Source organism: Hydra vulgaris, chromosome 15 (genome assembly GCF_038396675.1).
Source record: "Hydra vulgaris chromosome 15, alternate assembly HydraT2T_AEP".
Classification (NCBI taxonomy): domain Eukaryota; kingdom Metazoa; phylum Cnidaria; class Hydrozoa; order Anthoathecata; family Hydridae; genus Hydra; species Hydra vulgaris.
The window spans coordinates 42,833,894-42,854,643 of record NC_088934.1 but is presented as its reverse complement, the minus strand read 5'-3'; the positions used below and the strand labels follow the sequence as shown (position 1 = coordinate 42,854,643).

At 30.9% G+C, this 20,750-nt stretch overlaps 1 protein-coding gene across 2 annotated transcripts in view; it reads left to right on the top strand.

The window, feature by feature from the left end:
* Positions 1-20,750, top strand: part of LOC100205615 (large ribosomal subunit protein eL28) — a 102,451-nt gene that overhangs the window by 26,945 nt on the left and 54,756 nt on the right. The window contains exon 1 of one of the 2 annotated variants that reach the window (XM_065819854.1): positions 6,265-6,270. The exons of the other annotated variant lie outside the window; for it this stretch is intronic. The gene's annotated coding sequence lies outside the window, so the exon portion shown is untranslated. Of the gene's footprint in view, positions 1-6,264; positions 6,271-20,750 lie in introns of those variants that run through there. 2 annotated transcript variants of the gene reach the window in all.

Here is a 20,750-nt window from a genome sequence, read left to right as displayed (position 1 = left end):
GCAGACATGAGAGGGAGACATTCAAATCAACCTCATTGACTAAAGCCAGAAGAGTTGCAAGCAGTGATTGACCATATTTAGTCCTTCCGTGGCAGAAAGTTTTACTATGCCATGGGTGCTACCAGGAAAATATACTTGCAAGGTATTGCAAAGATGCACCAAATTTTTGTAAACTTTTGCCCTGCACCTAAAGTTTCTTACGAAAGATGTAGACATACCTTTAACACTACATTTAATATTGGATTAGGATATCTAAAAAAAGATACATGTAATGTCTTTGATGAGCTAAAGCAGAAGATGTCACATACAGAGTAAGAAAATAAATGATAGAATGAAGCAAGAACTGGAACTTTATCAAAGAAAAGTTGCAACTTTCTACAAAAGAAAACGCGAGGCGAAAGATCTTGTCCGAATAGATAATTTTACAGAGGCAGTCGTTTTCGATTTTTAGAAAAAAACTATGCACTCCCAACAAAACTTGTAACGATGTTTATAACGTCAACTGACCTTTGTCTCGTTTAATGTTCAAATGTTGTCAACAGATGATGTATACTTCTACTTTAATAATGTGACTGTTGCCAAAAAGGGTGCTGATGATGTGTGCTCCATGCTATTTCGCTTCATAGAGACATACATCCCGCAAATAGTGGTAAGACTAGATTTGTTTTGTTATGGGTGTGCAGGGCAAAACAAGAATTATACTCTACTTAGATTTATGCATTGGTTGGTAAACACAAAAAGGTGATTTGAGCGCATCTCAATCCGTTTCTCACTCGTATCTTGAATGTTAACGTGACATGGCGCTCATCAAACAGTCAACAGATCTGGATCTTTCCAGCAAGAGGGTTAAAGTGTTCAGGAATGCACGTGTAAAGCCAACGCCTTTTATAGTAATCCCCTGTGATCAGAACATGTTTAAGACATTCAAAGATTTCCTATAGCCAGGCTACAAGACATCTTTTTCTTTTAAATTAAGACCTTTACGAGAAGTCTACATCGAAGCCACTCATCCGCAATACATCAGCTTTAGAAAATCCTGAAACGGCATCATTTAAACTGCGGTTGTGACATTGAGACCTGAAGGTAAGTAAATAACCAACTCTCTGAAAACAAGGCCACTTGAATGTTTATACACTGCCCCGATACCAATCAGCCGAAAGAAATTCAAGGACTTGAAGTGTCTGAAAAAACTATGCAATCCTGTGAACAAGGAATTCTACAACAATCTTCCAGTTGTTGGGCCCTCTGATTGTGAAGATGGTTCTTTAACAAACACGCCATATTATGCTGATGATTGAATCAATGAGTCTTTAATTATGGAGTTATTGCAACATAAGCATTAGTTTTTATTATTATCCTCTTCCCTTCTTTTATTCTTTGGTTTGGTACCTGCATTAAAGATGATACTCATGTAGTAATACTACTAATGTAAAGCATTATTTTAGTACGTTTTGGTTCTGTTGTGTTTGGTATGAGTAGTAATCAATTAAGAAAACCTGTTATGAGAGTGAGTCTCCAGGATCTAACCTGTCGAATATTTTGGCTTGTATTGGAGTGATACAACGGAAAAATGATCAAAGTTCGAACAGCACTTACCCTCTTACAGTATCAATATCAAACATAAAAATCAATATATATAAAATACTCATAAAACTTTGCATTTCTTTATTAAGAAATAAATGTTTTCTAAAATAAAATATTTTTTGAGGTGATTTTAATTCATTGAACTACATAATGGTGTTTTAAATCTTAAAAATAGATTTTTTCAAAACAGCAAAAGTGTGACTCTGATCGTTTTTCCGTTGAGGCCTTCATTTATATAAAAATATATATATATATATATATATATATATATATATATATATATATATATATATATATATATATATACAATATGTAACCACAGTTTTGATATTAGGGGAGCCTATGGTTCATTTAAAGGAGGGAGAGGGTAACAAAAAGTTTTCATTTTCATTTTTAATGAATATTTAATGACCATCAAACTCCATATCTATAAAACAAACAAAAAATGCAATACTTTCGTCAAACATCGTTTATCTCTACAAAAATGCTAATTGAAATTTCTGAAAATGTTTATTTGTGTTTGATATTTATTAATAAAGTTATTTGCAATCTCAACGAAGTCAGTTTTGTCCACTGCTTCCACGTGAGTATGAAGAACTAGCAAGTTGTTTAGGTGGAAATCTTTTGATGTCAATCGAAGGTAGATTTTAACTCTTTTTAAATTGGAGAAAGATCTTTCACTAAGAGCATTATTAGCTCGCATGACAAGAATCAGGTTGTAACCTTTACAAATTCAGTAAGTAAAACTTTTTTAGAGTGATCCAAACTCTTGAAAAATAAGATGAGATTGTTGATTGTGAATTTTTTGATGCCTTCACCTAATGATGTTGCAATGCTTGGGAGAAAGGCAATTTGTGTTTTAGCTTCAAATTGGTTAATGTCTTGACAGTAAAAGTGAACAGATTCCAGATAATTTTCCAAACTTTTCCTTTTTATTGACTTGAGAAGAACTTCCTGAAGATCGATATATAACTTATAATTAGGTTGAACAAACCTCTGTTTTTTAAAACTAATTATAAGATCGAAAGCTTCAAAATACAATTAGCGATAATGTTATTTTGGTGAACCATAGAAATCGTAGGTTTTTTGTGGGTTAAGAGTTGTTTTTAAATATTCATTTTCCTTTTTCTTGAGAGTTTATGATCAGCGACAATAAGCTGGGTTTTCCAATTCATAGCACGTTTCCAAAACAGTTCGTAAATTTCGCTGCTTCGGAATTTTTAAAAATATAAATATAAAAATCTTTTGACCAAACCACACCATGATTAGTTAAAAAACAATCACCTTTTACATTAGCTTTTATTTTATTAGACACTTTCGGGATTTCAAATGTCAACTTTACAAAAAAAAAAAAAATAATAACAATAAAAAATTTTGATTTTTGCAGATCGTGTGAATTATTTCTTAATAACGTAAGCTACTATGGTACTAGTCTGTTTGTTACATAATATCATTACATTCAGCATGTTAGGAGCATTTTTTGCAATAAAATTTAGTATTAAAACAATGCGACAAAACGTTGTCACCATTCAATAACCACTATTGCTATAAAGGTTTTATTATTTGGTAGAAAAATAAAATTCTAAAGGAAATGAAACATAAATAATGTCTTGAAACATATTTTTGCATATATGAAAGTTATCAGTTAAAAATATTTAACATATATGTTTTTACCTAATAGTTATAACTTTAAATTTTTTTTTTTTTGGGGGGGGGGGGGGGCCTCGCCCCCTTCCCTTCTCCCTCCCTATCCTCTTCTCCCGGTGGTTAAGGCTCTGATATATATATATAAATATATATATATATATATATATATATATATATATATATATATATATATATATATATATATATATATATATATATATATATATATATATATATATTCGCATTTAAGATAGCTTCAAAATTTTCAATTTGGGTTCCTCTGAAGATTAGGAGGAGTATAAAGATGGCAATAATTGTTAAAAAGTATATTGGCAGGCATTCTGCAATGTTTTTTTGAAACAACGGAAAATCCATAAAAGTCAGATACCATCAAAAAACAGTTTGATAAGCTAACACGACAGACTAAAGTGTAATGATGGTGAAACAAAATGTATGAATAAAATAACCAATGACAAATTTTATCGCCAGGCAAATTTAAGCCACCGCGAATAATCTCTCTGACATATTCTCCGAATTGGTCGAAACAAAATGATGAGTCTTCAACAGGAGGACCTTCTCTACTGACATAGCCAGCAATATAAACCAAACACATTTTAATTATTTTAGATAAATCACTTACAATATTTGGAATATTATGAAAAACATTGAACAAAATATCATCTTGCATTGCATAATTACATTTGTCACACAAATGGCTCAACGAAGATTCTAAATCATTAACAATGATACCAATATTCAAGCAAAGTTTTGCTTTTTTAATGTCAACTTTTTGCAATATTTGCTAACATTTATAAAATAGATACCACCTGATCCTTGTTGAAGTTTTCTAAATTCTTTCTCAATAGGATCACATGTAAAATGTCCAAGGCAAACATACTTATGACTTGTAATTAGTGAATGTTTTACCAGTTCAACCATTCCACGACACGTATGAGAAAAAAGCACAAGAGGTATCTTTAGTTAAATGTCACAGAAAAAGGGTGAGACTTAATTGAATGACGAGTAACGTGAGAATGAATTTTAGTAGATGCCACAAGAGACGCTAGCTCTTTAGAGCAGTGCTCATTATAATATTTGTAGAAAAAAGAGAAGCAACGTTACGACAATGTAATGATAGTTGAAGGTTGGCTGCAAAAGCAGGTCCAACTATGTTTACAATGCGTTTTTACACCTTGTCTAAAAGAAAAAGAGCATCATTAGAAGATCCGCCCCAGACATGGCAACAGTATTCCATACAAGGCCAGATATGAGATTTATAGGCATAGAGAATAGAATCCAGAGTAAGAAAGTGTCGAGCTCGATAAAGAGATGCAACCTTAGCAGATGCTAATTTTGCTTTCAATTTGATATATAGTTTCTAAGAAAGATCAGAAGTAAGAGTAAATCCTAGAAGATAAAGGGTAGATGACTCATTGAGTATATTATCATTCATAAATATAGGAAGATCTAAATTATTGACATAACGATTGGCTGGAAAAAATTAAGTTATATCTGAATTGAAGTTCACCAGCCACTGTGAGCCCCATGCTGTAGAAGTGAAATCCTTTTCAAGCTTAAATGCCCCCTCCAAGCAATCAGAGAGTGTTGGCTTCTTATCACGACAAGAATAAATGATAGTATAATCAGAGAATAATGCCACCTTAGATGTGAGATTATCTGGAAGATCGTTAATGTAAATTAAAAAGAGTATAGGGCCAAGGATAGAACCTTGAGGAACCCATGAAATTACAGAATAAGAAAAAGGGTGCTGCTTATCGAGGACAACTTTTATACTACAATTGGAAGGAACGATTCAATAATCTTAAAGATATCACCAGATACACCATAAGAAGAAAGCTTATGGAGAAGACCAGAATGTCGAATTTTATCAAAAGCTTAAGAAATATCAAGAGCATTGGCCTTAACCTTTCCACCTTTATCTAATGCACGATAAAACCTATCAGTTATTGTTAATCAGTTATATTATTAACAAATCAGCTGTAGAACGAGAAGATCGAAATCCATGTTGATGCTCAGAAAGTAAGTTATTAGATTCAAGTAGAGAGATTAAGTGTTTATTAATTAAAGATTCAAAAACCTTGCTTATGATAGGAAGAAGACTAATGGGGCGGTAGTAAGACGAATCAGATCGCTCTCCAGAATTTTGAAGATAAGGATAACGGATGCCGCTTTCCAGCAGGCTGGAAAACAAGACTCTCATAAGCTCTTGTTGAATGGTTTTGAGAGTATAGACAACAGCTCCGGAGAACACTTCTGAAAGACAATAACAGGTATATTGTCCGGGCTACAAGCTGCAGAAGAGTCTAAGTAGGAAATTACTTTAGATACAGAAGCTAGAGTGATACGAATGTCAAGGAATGGATCAACGTGTTTGTTGGCAATATCAGGTAGAACGCAACTTGTGGAATCAAGAGATGATATTGATGAAAAGTTTTTAGCAAACAATTCAGCTTTGTCTTTAGGTGAGGTGACAAAGTCTGAACCACACAAGAGAGGTGGAATTAAAGATTTGCCCTTATTATTAATACTATTAAAGATTCTCCAGAAGTCACGAGAACCTAATTTTTGTGATGAAATACAAGTCATGAAACTTGAGAATAGCGGGATTTGGCGTTAGACAAAACCTTTTTACAATGACTTCTAGCAGTAATAAACAAACGTCTGTTTTCTGGAGAATTGTTTTGCTGTTAAATATGGAAGTAACGGTTTCAATTAGCAATCGCAGCAGCACGATGTGAGGAAAACCAAGAAGGAGAATGAGGCTTGACCTGGAATCGTCGAGAGGGAACAAAAGATTCCATGCCAGCCTGAACCCACGAAATTATGTAAGAAGTACATTTGTCGACAGGAAGAAAAATTTCTACCCAAGCGCCATCACGAATAAAATCACGGAAAGAGTTCCAATCAGCTTTAAGGTATTTGTAAGAGGTATAATGATAGGGGATTTAGGTAATGAAGAAGAATGAGATATTAGTTTTAGAAAGATCAAACTGTGATCAGAAGCATTTAAAGGTGAATGTGGAGAAACTGAGCACTGACTAAGATCAGAAACAAGACATAAGTTGAGTAAAGAAGGTAAATGATTCGGGTTGTCTGGAAAGCGAGTTGTAAAGTTGACTATTTGAGTAAGGGATTGAGAAAATCAAAAGTTGTGGGTTTTAATGCCTGCAGAATCACTGACACTAGAGCCAAGCCATTCAGTGTGATGAGCATTAAAGTCTCCGACAACAACAATATAGGCTGATGGGTAAAGAGAGAGGACTTGGTCAATATGATCAGAAATAACATCACAAAGAGTGCAGTCTTGAGATGAAGGAGAGCGATATTGAACAAAGAGAAAAGCGGTAGAGCGAAGTGGTGCTAAAAGAAAGCACATGAAAAAATAGTCTGTAGATTCAAACCTAGTTTCACAATAAATGGGTGAATTCTTACGAATGTAAATGCCCAGGCCAAGCATGTGACTTTTGAAATCTTTACAAATTAATGGAAGATAACCATCAACACTAAGATCGCAAAATAAGACAGCTAAACTTAAATTAGACTCACAAAGAGCAAGTCGGTCCGGTGAACTTTGTAAGAGATAAGACTCAACAGAAGAAAAGTTACTTCGAAGACCACGAATATTAGTGAAGATAGATTTAGAGAACTTGATGATGATGATGGTTTTTTGTGTTTTATAGTATTTGTTACTTGTGTTTTAAAGTATTTGGTACTTTGATAGTCATAAAAACAGAGACACAAGCAAAATCCATGCATTGAGTCAAGAAGATCCAGCATTCAACATTCTAAACTGGAAACAATGTATTATAAATACATCTGCGCCAGCCTAATAGATGAAGAAGCGGTGCGAGGCTGGTCAACAGATAGAATCTGTTTATCCCTTAAGTCTTTGCCTTGGAGGCCTTTTACAAGAAAGTAGCCAGATGCATTTAACGTCTGCCAAAGATGGGTATTTTTACCATCATTGTAAAGCTTTATAAACAAATGATACATTCTGGTTATATATATATGCCTGAATATATATGCTCTTATATTTGAGCTAAAAGAAAATTTTTTTTCTTATTATTTTTGATAAAAATTTTGAAAATTAATTTTAGAAATACCAAATTACATAAAAAAAATACCAAAATGCATCAGTAAATTTGAGAAAAACAAAATTTGCGTATTTTATTAAGCGATAAAAATGACAAAAAATTTATCTTGAACGATCGCTAATTTGTTTTATTTATTAAAAATTTATATTTTTGAGACTTTTTTTTTATCCTCTTTAGAATTAAACTTTTTAATTAGTATTAATTTCAATTAAATGAATTTTGTTGGGCATATCGGGACAGCAAGTTATTTATATAATCGACTATATTATTTCCATTTATGATGCTGTTTACAGTTTGATGATTTTATTTTTAATCTAAAATGTTATTTTCCTTATTAATAAAAGCAATATTAGAAATAATCAATTCAAGAAAATTCTTATTTTTATAACTTGACTTTGATTATTAATAGTGTTTAATGTAAACAACAATAAGTAAGAGCAACAATGGTAAGAGCAACAATGGTAAAACAACAATGGTAAGAAACTATTTAAAAAAGATCACTCGTCCAATATAGGATGAAACGCAGTTTTAGCTGCGAGTAAAAAGGAACTTAGAATAAGCAAAATGTAAAAACTATGCTAGTCTAGAGTTTCCTTACTACTTGATTTTCGCAGCTTATTTTTAAAAGTTGCTTTTTTTTTTTTCGTTTTTTTATAACAATGAGTTTTAAGAAATCTATAAAAAACAGTGTTAACTATAATTAGTTTAGGCGCAACCATTTGTTTCTTAAGTTTTCCACTTTGCCCCGCACTACCCTACTTCCTCCAATTCAAAAAAACTTGGCATGCCCTTTTTTTTTGGCATGCCCCATATTTTAGTAAAACTCTCAAATAAAATTCCCCATTAGAAGGCTCTTGATAGATTAAATCTCCATATTATTGACACCTTATATATTAATAAACCGGCAAAATTAACAATTGCAAGCGCAAACGGTTCAACATCATCTGTTCTAAAGTGTATTGCAATTTTTTTTTTATTTTTTTTTTTTCTAGATTTAGGTGCTTCAAGAAGTCCCTACGGTCTTATCACAGAACACCGCGGATAAATATTTAATTAAAAGTTCACGCCTCCTTCCTTCCATTGCTTGTTGGTGGTAATAGTGGTTTCATCTCTTACACAAATTGCATTCATGAATTACCTTTTTTACGGCAACTCTCAATTTTGGTATTCAGAATTTTTCTTTATCTCCTACTCCTCCATGTAGGAGGAGTAGGAAAAATATACTCCTTCGCTTAGCGTTTTTGTGTGATGATGCTCGATAATTCGTATAGTTTAAATTTTTTAAGTAGAATATAAATTTTTTTGATAAATATATATATTTTCTGACATCTCCAATTAAGTTTTTCATCCTGGTTATGTTCCACGTCAAATTTTTAGTGCAACTTATTGCAGTATTTTAATATTTGCCAATTCTGCCTCTGAAATCTCTCAGTATTTATCGACCCAATCGTTTATTCTTTATGACAACAATTGTAAATAAATCTTTAGATCTTTTTAGATTGAGGTTTGTAACCACAATACCAAAGACAACAAAAAAAAGTTGTCTCTTGATGTAATAGCCCCAATGGCTTTGTGGAGGTGGATATCATTTAAAAAAATCAAGTTAGCAAAAATAATATTGATTTTCATTTTATATTTATGTATGTGCAAACAGGTCTTACAATCATAATATATGAGCGTATATATTAACGTATGTTGTTAGGCACCTTTTAATTACATTTTCATTTTTAACTAAAAAATTACTTAGAAAATCATTTAAATTAGATGGTTTTTGTTACCGTAAAAAAATTTTTAACTTAAATAATTGAGGGAAGACCGAGGCTAGTTGCAACAGGGGTGTAAGATGCAATAATGCGTCTTAAGGAATGGTTTTAATATATATTTCCTTAAAATTTTTTTTAGTCATATAACTATAATTGAATCGGTGAATGTTAAAAGGGCGATCGCATATTTTACAAAATTGACATTTTCCAAATTTGTATATTCAAAGGATAGCTTCATCATTTTGTGTTAATAAAGTGTCTGTCAAAAGATTTCTCTAGCCTGTACAGTGTCTAAAAGTTTTGGTTTAATGTTAAAAGGACTGAAGTACGGACTTCAGCCCTTTTAACAAAAAACAAGAAACTTTGCACTGAAGACAGCGGACCAAACGTAACCTCACTTTCTTGTTTTGGTTGTACAAGAGCGTGTTGAATAAAGTTGATTTATTACGTGTGATCATTTTAATAGTGATTTAAGTTGATTAACTGCTTTTTTAAATGGGTGATAGTGCTAGTGAGACTGATAATACAAGCTATAAAAAAAAAATTAGAAACCCAGATGGTTATAAAAGGAATAAGATTAGGAAATCTAGGCTTACTGGTGTGGCAAATGAAAACCACAGGTACAATAAGTTGATGCAATAATTTGTCTAAAAATTGGTCAGATTTAGGCTCTGTAATTTATTGTTAGTCTATAGACCTAGGTTATTGATTGTTTGTTTAGATCGTAAATATTCGTAGGCCTAAGACAATAGAATGACATTTTTAGGGTAGTCTACAATCGCTTATCGTATATTAACTTAAACTCTATTTTGTTTCCTAGACTAGAATGCCTATAATTTTTTTTATAAAGTAAAATTACAACATAGTGTTTTCAGTTGTTCAAGAAAGTGTTTTGAATCTATTGGCTTAGACAACCTTGTTAATGCATTTATGAACTTTTACAGCCAATTCTATACAAAAGATGAGCAGGATTAATTTTTGCAGGGGTTGATCGACGTTACGGACATTGTGAGGAAGAGGCCTGGTTCAAGAGATAGCAAGGAAAAAAGTTGTAATGTTAATAAAGGTACTGTACGAAAAAGAAAAAGTAACGGCGGAAACAAAAAGGAGTTTAAGTATCATGTTTTAATCGGAGATGAACGAGTACAGGTATGTGTTGTGGCATTTTTATCAGTATGTCAGAAAAGAGTGTTTGAAGAGTAAGGAGTTTAAAAATAGATGGAAAAGCCGTTAAAAATTTGAGAGGAGTACATACGAGTTACATTACCAATTATGATATACTAGCTAATATACACTCACATAGACTCCCTTCCAAAAAAACTGATCCACAATGGCGGAAAAGAAAGGTATTTTTTGAGTAAAGAGTTGAACGTGAAATTAATGTATGAACTATTCATGAAAAAAAATGAAGGGGTAAAGTTCAGTGACAAGTTCTAATATAACTCCTATAATGAGCATTTTCATTTACGTTTTGGGCAACATCAAGTAGACACCTGTTAAAGAAGAGTTAAAGATAAAGGTAAAATTACCTCACCTTAATAAAGTTGCTATGCAAACAGCACTAACTGAGTTGGCAGTACATAAAAGACGCGCAAAAAAATTTTACCAACCCACAAAACAAGATGTACTGGACGCTAGGGAAGAAAAAAATGTAAATATTTTTCCCTAGCAGAAGGTTATATGCAAAACATTTCACTTCCAAAAACACCTGTGCAAGAGCTATTTTACCAAAGGCAGTTAATAGTGTATTTTCTATTCATGATGTAAGAAAAGCGTTTCAACAATCTACCTTAATCACAAAGCTAGAAAAGGTAGGCTAGAAAGTTTCCAAATGAAGCTTTCTCCTTTCTTTTGCACTACCTGTAAACCTGTCCTCAAAAGTATGATGAACCCAACTTTTATGCTAATAATTGTAGGAAGGATGGGGGGTAAAATAAAAACCATTGCTTTTTAAAACTTTTTATGGCGCTTACTGACAATAAGTGGATTTAAAAAATCAATCAATTTTTCCCAATCAGAAGGCACAACTTTTTGCCCAGTGACCGTGACTTTTCGATTATAAAAAGGGAGTTAAGAAGGTATGACAGAGTGTAAAGCGTTCAAGAAATAAAAAAAATTATATTAAAAAGTAGTAATCAAAGAAAGTTTTTAGTGGTTGATGTAGAGAGTTCATCTCTAGTTTACTATGTTAAAAGTTGGTGGCCAGTCCACTATAAAAGAAACGTTACCTTAATCTAAATAATTGGTACACCCAGAAACCAAAAAACTCAGTTTGCAATAAGCAAATTTCACTATTTTCAATACGATTGTGACAACATAGGTCAATGTAAAGTTAGTTAAATTATCAATGGTAGTGTTAAACATATTTTTAAGATGAGAAAAAAATACTCAAAACAAAGTGAACCAGCCAGAACAGCTTCTTTAACCAAACGGAAAGGTTCCAATAAAATCTGCTAAATTGAGTGACTTAAGAAAATGTTTTAAATATATTCCACATGATTATATTTACTTTAATAACGAACTACTGTAATAGCCTACAGCAGAAAGCAACAATGGAGAAGCAGAAGATGTTGTGGAAAATGATTAAGGATAGCTGATAAAATTTCTGTAATAGACCTTTTTTACCTTATATTTTTTGTTAAAATGAATAAACAATTCATAAATATACACTTTGTGAAGATTTATTGCAGTTTATGACATTACTTTTTATAACCCAAAATTAAAATTATTAAAAAGTAAGCAGTAATTATTTGTTAAATGTTAAAAGGGCTCAAGTCCACAGAGTTAATTGGTATATAGGTTATGTAAAAATAAATATAAAGAAGTATATGTTTTCTTTTAAGATAAAAAACATTATCCATTTCAAAAAAAAATTGTTAAACCATTAACAAAAATTTACTGAGGAAGTAGTGCTGTTTTTTTTTTAGTTTCTCGAAAGTGTACATTGTTGGACTTCTGCTCTTTTAACATTTACCGATTTAATAACTCATCAGCTATATATCAGCTATTTAATTATAACACAAATAATTAAAAAATAGATTAGATTTATTTTATGTAAATAATTATACACATTGATTACAGGGAGCATGATGCCTACTGAGTAAATTGCATCAAACTGCTTACAGTAAGTTGAATCATAAAATAATTGGAAATTTTATTGATTTTACGCACTTTACTAGTTACTTTTAAAGTAATCGAAGATTTTTTTTATCGAAAAAATTAAGAAATTAGTGCTAGAAAGAGAAAATCTGCTAAAACCTTTTCATCAAGAAAAAAAAAACATATAAGAAATCTAATTATTTAATTGAAATGATATTAATTTTTTCCATGCTTTATATAAGGTTACTTTCTATATATATATGTTTGTGAGCCACAAAATTTGAAATCAATTTTTGAAAGCTTTTTTCTCAACCAATTTTGCTCAAATTTTGCACACTTAATCATTTTCGATGACAATACAAGGAAATGGAAAAATTTGACCAAAGAAAGTTAATAAAGTTAACAAAAATTTAATTTGTATTTCCCCATACATTTTATTTATTTGATATGAATTGCGTATTACGTCACAAAAATCGTTGATTTGCAAATTATTTGCAGTTTCGAAGACATTAAAGCGCAGCGATTCAAAACCTATTGTTTTTTAAGTCTTAGGTTATTAAGTTAAAAAACAAAAATTTAAAACGCGCTACTTTTTCTTCCATGCTTTATATAAGGTTACTTTCTATATATATATGTTTGTGAGCCACAAAATTTGAAATCAATTTTTGAAAGCTTTTTTCTCAACCAATTTTGCTCAAATTTTGCACACTTAATCATTTTCGATGACAATACAAGGAAATGGAAAAATTTGACCAAAAAAAGTTAACTAAGTTAACAAAAATTTAATTTGTATTTCCCCATAAGAACACTGAATTAATAAATAAAAAAATTTAAAAACGTAACAGTAATTTTTCCTTCGACAAAAGATAACAAAAAAAGAATTTCTAGGCCTAATAGAGTTCTGCTTGCATAAAGCATGGATTTGAAAAAAGAATTTTTTTTTGATTTACTAGTTAGTTTATTACTTGTTTGGTTTTTAATGAAAGTTTTAATTGCAAGGAAATTAATTTTTTGCAGTTAAGTTTGATTTTTGTTTGTTTTTTTAGAATATCCTAAAAACTTCTCTTGCATTTTTCTAAACTAATTTATTGTTTATTGACTAAGAGAATACTTTTTAATAAAAAAAATTAAAGAGTTAATATAATAAACTAGTTTAAATAATAATCCTCTTTATTTAGGTTCTTCATTTTTTAAAGTCTTTGAGTGTAATTATCAGTTTACTAAACAAGTCAGGTCACATTGGGCACGGAAAGTAAAAAAGACGTTTTTTTTCAGGTCTTTGTTAAATGAGAAGTATCGCGATTTTACGGGGAGTGTTTAGGAGGAGGAGGGGGACAAACCCCTTTTCCCAAAAAAGATGATTTTGATTTTATTCGGGTTTTTTAAAATTACAGTCGTTTTTTTCAGGAACTTAGTCGGTAATTCAGTATTTGACACATTAAAGTCAGCAAATTTTTAGCTTAGAGGAACTTTTTTTGCAGTTTGAATTTTTTATAGGACTACCCTCTCCCTCCCAACCTTACCCCTTATTTTATTTCTAGAATTGCCCTTGATCATTGCCAATAAATCAGTTATATAATATTCAGTTTTACATAATTATTGAGCAAACTATTTGCTCTCTGTGCAAAAAAAATCAAATAGAATTTTAAAATGAAAAGTGTTGCTATACAATAATTTCTAGATAAATTAGAAACAGTAATGCTAATCCAAGTAAGTGCAGCTGAATGGTTGTTTTTGTTAAGTTCATACGTGAATGTGCTTCATTGGTTGAGTGTGTTTTTTTGAAGAAAGTGAGAGAAGTTGGATACTTTACTGGCCCACTGTGGACTTTACAGTCCACAGTGGGCCAGTGACTGGACAAAAGTATAAAAACCAAAATCAGAATTTTGATGTCTAAATGGTTTCGAACCATGATGAAGATATTATAAAACAGTTTAAAACCGTTAATATATACTTAAAGTTTTAATGAATATACTAATGCTGTGGTCGAAGTAGACGCGAATGTAAATTAGAAAAAAAAAATTATAAAGATAAAAATGTTGTTTAAAAAATCAATGGAAATAATAACATTTACATAAAATATTGCGCTTTTTAAAATATTATATTATAACTCCACAGTATCGGACAAAACATGGTGGACAAACTCAAATTTAGAACAAAAGTTGATCAAAAACTAAAAAAAACTAGTAAAACAATTGAACATATTATTTATTATGTAGTTTATTATGTTGTTAACAAAATTTAAAACAATTGAATCATACTAAAAATCATTAAAAATGTTTTATAACACATTTTCCCTAACAAACTACATTTTTCTTTGGACAAACAAGGCGGACAAAAAATCGACTGAAAGTTCAAAAAATTTCAAAAATTAACTTATTATTTTTCGAAAAACTTCAAAAATTAACTTAATATTTGGCAATTTACAATTGGCAAATACAATTTTTGACGAATGTTTGGATCATTGTCCTGTTAAAAAAAATCCATTTTAGGGGCATCTTCTATTCAGCATGTGGTAACATTACATCTTCCATTTTATCTTTGTAAACAAAACGGTCCATAATCCCAATAATTTTGTGAGTAGAACCAGTTCCTAGTGCTGAGAAACATCCCCAAACCATTGCAGACGTTCAATGCTCAACACTCTTATTGGTATACTTAGTATTGCATCTGTTGTTCTTTGGTCTCCAGACTCGCTTCTCGCCGTCGCTTCCAAAAAGGTTATATTTGATTCATCATCACTAAAAAGTATGTTTTTCCACTGATCTACAGTCTAATTTTGGTGTGCGTTGGCAAACTTAATTTTTTAATTTCTTAATTTTGTGGATGACAAAAATAGATCTTTTTTAAGCTTTTTAACAATTATTTGATCTAGTCTTTGTGATGTTTTTTTCGCATGTCCGCCCCGATGGTTTGTTTTATAGCAGTCACGAGATCCAAATGATTTGATAGTTTTGCTTACAGTCGATTTAGCTATATTATATTTTCTACAAATTTCAGCTTGACGTTTTCCGCTTTTAAAATCTTTTATAATATTTTCACGTAAAACACTTCCTAATTTGTCGTAAGCTATTTTAAGTTGCAATATACGTCGTATATCACGAGTTAAATTTATTTTTAGTTAAATTTAAAAAATAATTGGTCAGACGTTTCAAAATCTATTTTAGTATTTTAGAGTAATGTTATGGCAAAAGTGAAAACAAAAGAATACGGTAAATTGAATAAAGACAATGAAATCTTATAAAAAAAGCATCGTTTTGATTTGTCCACCTTGTTTTGTCCATGAAAAATGTAATTTGTTGAAAAAAATGTGTTCTAAAACTTTTTTAGTGGTTCTTAGTATAATTCAAACGTTTTAAATTTTGTTAAGAACATAATAAACTATTTAAAAATTAATATGTACCATTGTTTTACTAGTTTTTTTTAGTTTTTGATTAACTTTTGTTCTAAATTTGTGTTTGTCCACCATGTTTTATCCGATACTGTATGTATTATCTAGATTTTAAAAGTTGTTAGACAAAAATTGGTAAGTAATTAACATATTTATACAATTTTAAATATGCCTTATATGTTATATTTTAATGTCTAACTTTTGCTTTTAATTGACAATATATTTTTTTTATTGCTACATCTTGCCTTTATACTCAGGTATTTTAAAGCTTATTTATGTTTGCTTTAATAATTTCATAAATCTGGCTGCTACTAGGTGCCACTTTGGTTTTCTTTTACGTTTGAACTCTTTTACCTAACAAAAAATCTGTAATTGCGCTTAAAAAATTTTATTTGCACAAAATGTAAAAAACGCGGAAAACATATAGGGTAACTTTACATAATTTCGCCCATCACTCAATGTCGCCCACTGTCTTTAATTACTTATATGTTAGTTAACTCACACGCTGCACCATCAAAAAGACTTTTATTTTGAACAGCAAACCAACCTTATCAACATCAAAACAACTTTCACCTCAAGAGAATCGTAAATAAAGAAGTATTTCTTAAAGAAAACTTGGTTGGTTTTCGGTAATTTTTTTGCTACTTAATTTGCCGAATTCATACCAACTAATGCAACTCTACCGAGTTAATTATTTATTGTGTATTTTAGATTATAATTTAATTTTGTTCTCCGCTGTTTATTCTCTAATTGTAATAACATTTACAACCGTTTGAAATGGTAGAATATGCATAAAATTGTTTTCTGCTTAACCTACCAAACTAACTTAAATTCGCCCACAGAATCAACATATTGTCGTCCAATGCATTAAATCTCGCACAAGTGGCAAAAATAGATGTACCATGTTATATTAGGACTTACGCTTCCAGCAGTTTTAAAAAAAAGTTGTCTGCCGTGAACCCCATTATTTTTTGATTAAATTGGGATGACATTAAAAAAATAATTAAACTCAAAAACATAAAATTTTGTAAGCATACATATTAAGAAAATAAATTTTTTGAATGCTTATAAAGAAGTATATTTTATATGTATTTTTATTCTATATACTATTGAGGAAATTTTTTTATAAATTAATTACCTATAATTCAACATCCTTGGCATTAGCGTAAAATTGAACCCCAGATTTACTTGATACTTGCTTTGACAAAAATTAATGATATCCACGTTAATGTATTTTTGATTGCCTTCAAAACAATACGCTTCCTCTGTGCATTGTTATTAGGGAAACTAATTAAAAAATAAATTCCTAATAAAAGTATCATGGCCCAGCGTTATGTATGGAGTAATTGTATAAAACGCTCATGTTCATCAAAACAAAATGAATTAGCTTGAAGAAGAACAAAGAAAATATCGTAAATAAGTAATCTTTGTCTACTATTGCATTTTCTTTTCCTGATAATTAATGGTAAGAAAGAATTTAGAATTGATTTATATAATTTTATGTTTTAATCCTATGCTTTTGTTTTGTTTTTTTATTATAGTGTTTAGAAATAATGGGTATTTTATCTACAATTGTTTTATCTATTTTCAATTTTAGAACTAATGTTTTAGTAATTTTAAATATTAAAACATTAGGTTCAAAACGTTAGGTTCAAAACGACCAAAACTCATTTTATGCAAAATAAGAATGTTTCTTCTTCTATAGACTTTTGTAATAACTTAGTTAAACAATTATTCACTTTATCGTAAATTAAGTGCTGTGAAGTTCTAGGGTTGCAATTAGGTTACAAATACTAACATGATTGTATAACTCCTTCAACATCTGCTAGTAGTACTCTTGATATTTGTCAAATGAAACAGCTACCAACAATTGATGTTTCTTTAACTCGTGTCAATGGTTCCAATCATTCCATTAATCAATCAACCAGTGTTAAGATATGGGGTAAATTCCTGAAATGGAGTGAAGAAAATATAATGAATGCAATTAAGCGTGTCAGATCAGAGCCATCATTTTCAGTGCGTAAGGCAGCAGTATTCTACAATATGCCAGGTACAACACTGAGAGACTCTCTGTCTCTCAGTGAAAAGTTGTTATTGTAGCAAAACCAGGAAGAAAATCTACCCTACCTTTTGCACTGGAAGAAAAACTTATTAGTTAAAAAAAAAACTTATTACTTAAAACTTATTATTATATTAACGATTATGCCAGCAATAGAGCAAAGTTAGGAGTAGATTTTGGAAAGTCAGAGTTCCTGAATTATGATGAGAAACTTGCCCCATAGCATAAATTCAATATCAAGAAAAGACTTCCAAGCAGCCAGTGATGGTCAAGGGTTTAACGCCGGCATGAGCATAAATTTATTCTGCGAAAACCTGAGGGTAAAGCTTCAGTTCAACATCAGTGCATGGATAAAGGTAAAGTGTCAAAGTACTTTAGTGTTTTGAATGATGTCATGGTGAAAAATGGTTTTCACGTTAAACCAGAATCTATATGGAATATGGATGAAACTGGTCTACAACTTGACGTAAAATCAAGAAAACTAGTTGCACGAAAAGACACAAAAAACCTCCATAGTTGAACGAGTGGAAATCGAGAGTCAATTACTGTTATTGCATGAGACCTAACAGTCTTGTTACAGAGCACCGCGGAAGTGCATTTAACCAGGAAGTTCACGCCTCCTTCCTTACCGTAACGCAAAAATACGTCCAAAGCTCGTTTCGAACCTGGATCTCCTGCTTATGAAGCAAGCGCTCTAACAACTGCGCCTCGGCCGCAAGTTATAGTGAGGGGAAAGACATCCAGGTCTTTATGGGGTTTTAACACTAAGTTCGCACCTGTGGGAACAAATTGGAGCTGGTCCGATGGTGGTTGTACTAAACAGTGCCTTGTAAACTATAGCTTAAGAAGAAATTTTTAAAAAACATTGGTCTCCAACGTCCTCAGTTATTTATTCTAAATGGGTACGACTGTCAAAATTTTATTGAGCTTATTGGTATTGCTATTCATAACCAGATACATATAGTTGAAATGTCTTTACACACATCAAACTGGATTCAACCATGCTACCGCACCTTGTTCAAGTCACTGAAGGATTATTATTACTCTACAGCACAAGATCTGATGAGTTAGTTTCCAAAAATAATTGCTTGTCGTTCAAATTTTGCAAGAATGTTTGCTTTAGCTTGGGAAAAAGCAATGACTTTTAGCAACATTACATCTGGGTTAAAGTCGTGAGGAATTTATCCATTTAATCCTCAGTCTGTTCCTAGTGATGCATATTTGCCAAACTATCTACGTCCAGTTGAGGAGGTATCAGCTAATACAACCGTTGATGATATTTCAATACCTGGTGCAGAAAATGATCAAGACGTTGAAAATGTTTTGCACAGGATTCATTTCAGTTTCCATTATTTGTAATTTTAATATTAGGAAATTTATTGAGAAAGAAACAGAAAGTGGACTTATTACTAATGTTAATAATGTCAAGACTCTGACTACATCACAATACTTACAAATAAAGGAAACTAAAATAAATCCTGGTCAGTTGACAAGCTACAACTATCTGTTTAAAAACGACTTTGATTTTGCTTGCGAAAACGGGTTTGTGACTTGGTGTGCACTGAAACGTTTAGTTCTTAACAACATGTCCAAAAATATACTTAGATTAAGCATTAGCAAAAGAAACAGAAGTTACTGAAAACAATTGTTCTTCGGTTAGTATTGTACTGTTGTGTTTTTGCTAGTACTACTTTACAATAAAAATTAACGACATGTCCAAAAAATACCTGCACATCAAAATCAAGCATTAGAAAAAGAAACAGAAGTTACTGAAAACGTTTGTTCTTTGATTAGTATTGTACTATTGTGTTTTGGTTAGTACTACTATACAATAAAAATTATTAGTTAAACTTTAGCTTGTAACTGTGACTAATTTTTATGTACTAATCAATAAAAATTCTGAATGAAGCATAAAGTTTACTAACTTGCATTTCAATAGTATTATTTATTATTTTCTAAGGAGTTTCAATAAAAAATTGTTCAAGAAATTAATTTTTAAACTTGAAAAATGGCACTGAAGAAGATAACGCAATTCAAAGTTTGTTAGAAACCAACGCTTCTACTTTGGAAGCAGAAACTGTTGGTATGATTGCATATTTGGTCAATCCAGTTGAAGAAAAAAATGTTTACTTCATTGTGAATAGTTTTATCAATTTTACTAAGCTAGAAGAAAAAGAAATCTTAGAACCACCAAACTTTAATTCTACGACAGTTTTAGATTTTCCATTTGCAAACTCTTCCTACTCTGGTAAGTCAATTATTTCACAAAGTGATCAATAGTTTCATAGCAAAAACGCAACTTTTAATCAATTTTTAATTTTAAAATATCTCAAAATTTTTAAAATTATTTAAATATTTGTACTTTAATTTAGAATATAATTTTATTAATGCAGGCGATGGATATGATGATGTTTTGGCATATCCAAAAGCAACCGCACGGAAAAAGATAGCGAACAGAGAAGGTCAGCTTAAATACTTCGTTCAAACTTCTTAAGAAGCATACTCAGCAAAGCTTAAATATTATAGAGACAAAATCCAACTGGAACAAGAAAACAGGAACAAAAAAAAACAACAACGACTTTATAATGCTGCTGAGCGACTCAAAGAAAAAGAAGAAAAAAAGTTATTGGCAGAGAAAACAAATTAGAATATCGTGCCAACAAGTCTACAACAACAACAAAAAAGAAGTTCATTTCACTATTATCTATATTGCAACTGTTGAAACTTTATTTTAATCACACATTTTACAATTACAATTAGAATTGATCTTAAAATCCAGATTCAGGTGAAAATCTAGGAAGGGGCGAAAGTTCGCATTCAAAAATACCCAATGGTTTTATACTTTTTTAATTAAAATAGTACAATTCAGCATATACATTAACTAACGAGATTTAATCTTACTCACCTGTATATAACGTCGACCGAGGCAATTATAAGTTCTTTTTTAAAGTCACACAGTGGGTAACTTTAAATCAACATGGCGAGATTGAGTTCAAGTGAGCGAGAATCAGTGCTTTTGAAACATTGTACAGTTTATAATGGCACTACCAACTAGTCTCTAGAGGTCTTAAGAATTCTGCATAGTTTTGTAG